Here is a 2823-nt window from a genome sequence, read left to right as displayed (position 1 = left end):
AGCATCATCTGTGGACCAATCAGCAACGAAGGGAAACATCGGGACTGGTGGTGAAAACAGCACGTCAGATGTAGCATCATCTGTGAACCAATCAGCAACGAAGGGAAACATCGGGACTGGTGGTGAAAACAGTACGTCAGTGGATGAAGCATCATCTGTGAACCAATCAGCAACGAAGGGAAACATCGGGACTGATGGTGAAAACAGCACGTCAGCACATTTGCCACCTGAAGACCTTAAACAGAACAAGGAGCCAGATGAAGACCAGAAGCAATCCGGATGTCGTCCTACCGAAGGTCAAGGAGAAGATGTTGAGATTAAGAAGATATCGAAGTCAGGAATAGTCACTCCAACGCAAGATTCTGCATCTGACGGTGGACAAGCAGATGCAGTAGTGGAGAAAGAGGAGCATGATACCACACAGGCAAGGTCTTCAAATCACAATGATAATCGAAAGGATACTAGCGAAGCAGAAAAAGGTGCGCACGTGGAACACATGGAACGTAGACCCAACCAACAAAGCAATGAGGTTAGTACCAACATGCAACACCAGATGTCGTTGTTTCTAGTGCGATATAAGTCAATTTGATTATGCATTCAGTATTATTTCTGCAACTGCATTCACTCTGATTCACTCAGAAGCACCCTGATATTACCAAATATCGTGCCAGCATGTACAGCATTACGATGTCAGCCTTCTTTGTGGTCTTTCAGAATCCCGAGGGCAATGAAAGTCAACCAACGATGTCAAGAAGCAAGAGAAAGAGAATGAAAAAGAAGGAGAGAAGGAACAAGAATTTGGCGGATCCTGTCAAGAAGGATGAATCTTCTTACAGGTACCTTATTCGTGCTCTGTATCAATTCCGATGTTTGGTACTGGCATGCGTAGGATAACAGTAATTTAGGTCTTCATCCCCGATTTTGTCTGTCTATCTCCATTGGTGTCTGAATATGCGAATGTCAGCGAACCCTTAGTAGACTACTCTCCAAGCAGAGGTTAGGCTCTGGCTGTTTTTTAACGGTTTTTAGTCGTTTTTATCGGGCATTCTATTTTGTATTTCATCTTGCTGTATCAAAACCTAACTGGCGTACTTCAAGAAAAATGACAAAATAGAAAGCCCGATATAAACGACTAAAAAAACCGTTAAAAAAACAGCCAGATCCTAACCTCTGCTTGGAGAGTATTCGTAGACTGGATATTGTAACAAGTCAAACTTATATCATGGTTACCTCTCTCCCACTGAGGTGACCGTTTTCTTGAGATTTGATGATGGTGGTCGCTTAGGCCTATTTAAGAAAGAACCTCGTTAAGATGGTTACCAAGGTCTAAAATTTCGTAATCATGGCATATTTTTGCCCGGGTAGTAATGGATATGAGAACTTAGTATCGGTATGTCACTTAAAAGTTGAATTGGAATAGAATCGTTCTACCTGTATACTGTGGCGTCTACGAATGAGATTGATGTATAAGTGTCTATATCACAATCTTGAGTTGTCCCTGTATGATGATGAACACTAAATGTCAGTTTATCTGGACATCCGTAGACCGAAGACAGAAGAAGAAGAGGAGAAAGCACCACAGGAAGAAACAGAAGAGGAAAACACCGAGCAAACGGAAGATAATGATAATATGACTGCTGACAAAATGATGCTTTACTTCCATGTCCTTCTTCGACCAGACGATTTCGATTACAATCCAGAGCAACATCACGTGGAGGTGCGAAGCAATTTGACCACAGGACCGAAAGGCTTTGCGACTCTAACAAAGATGGCCGTCATACGGTAAGATATCATGCAGCTATGCATACACAAAAACAGTAATTCTAATATACCCATTGAAATAGCTTCTGGGCCTAAATGTGTCACAATGTGTGGGGTGTTATTTTTCTGTCTACCCTGACCTCAGCTTAGCAGCTAGACTGACAGATTTTCATCTGCCAGGACTCTGTCGTACAGCACTGAGGGGGGCGTTAGGGACCGACGTTGGGATTGAATCGCAAGGGGCTGGAGCGAGCTGCCATTCGGTTCTGCTCAAGTGACCTCAATACGACTATTGTCCCGGGTGAACTCCATGGTTATGAACCACTCACACCGCACCATCGCACGTGTGGTGGGTTCTTTAACGTGCTTGAGGTGTGTCTCTCCACAAACACGCCTGTCATGTCATGTATCTATCTATCTAGAGTTGTATCTATCCATCCATCCATCCATCCATCCATTCATCCATCCACCCATCCATCCATCAATCCATCCATCCATCCATCCATCCATCCATCCATCCATCCATCTATCCATCCATCCATCCATCCATCCACCCATCTATCTATCTATATAATCGAACTTTTTTTTCATTTCGTAGCAAAACTTCCGGCTATTTGGTGCTGGAGGGACAGAAGGCAGTTTTCCCTCACCAGGTTGCCCACAAAGCCGTGGAATACAAGTATGCTGTCGTTCGAAGAAAGGACAGTGGAAAGATTGAGGTACAGTGGGAGTTCATTCATCGCCATACATCATTTGGAATCATGAACCGTTGTATGTGGATTCCCAAGGATCGCGCTAAGGCCGGAGGTATGTTGTGGAAGAAACTGTGTTTTTGTTATCCGTTTCCTTTGTTTTTGCCGGGGCGCCGAAGGCGCCCGGCTTTGTCCCCGGTTTAATGGTTCGTCCTTGGATGGGTCTGCTATGGTCGCAAAATGTACCGTGCGTTTTTACGACAATTCTCAGCCCTTCTCAGCCCTTCAAATAAACGCAATGTACCGTGCGTTTTTACGACAATTCTCAGCCCTTCTTAGCCCTTCAAATAAACGTGTAAGAATACTGTAT

This window comes from Branchiostoma floridae, chromosome 12 (assembly GCF_000003815.2).
Source record: "Branchiostoma floridae strain S238N-H82 chromosome 12, Bfl_VNyyK, whole genome shotgun sequence".
In the NCBI taxonomy this organism is placed as follows: domain Eukaryota; kingdom Metazoa; phylum Chordata; class Leptocardii; order Amphioxiformes; family Branchiostomatidae; genus Branchiostoma; species Branchiostoma floridae.
The sequence above is the reverse complement of the archived record's forward strand: the minus strand, read 5'-3'. Positions refer to the sequence as shown.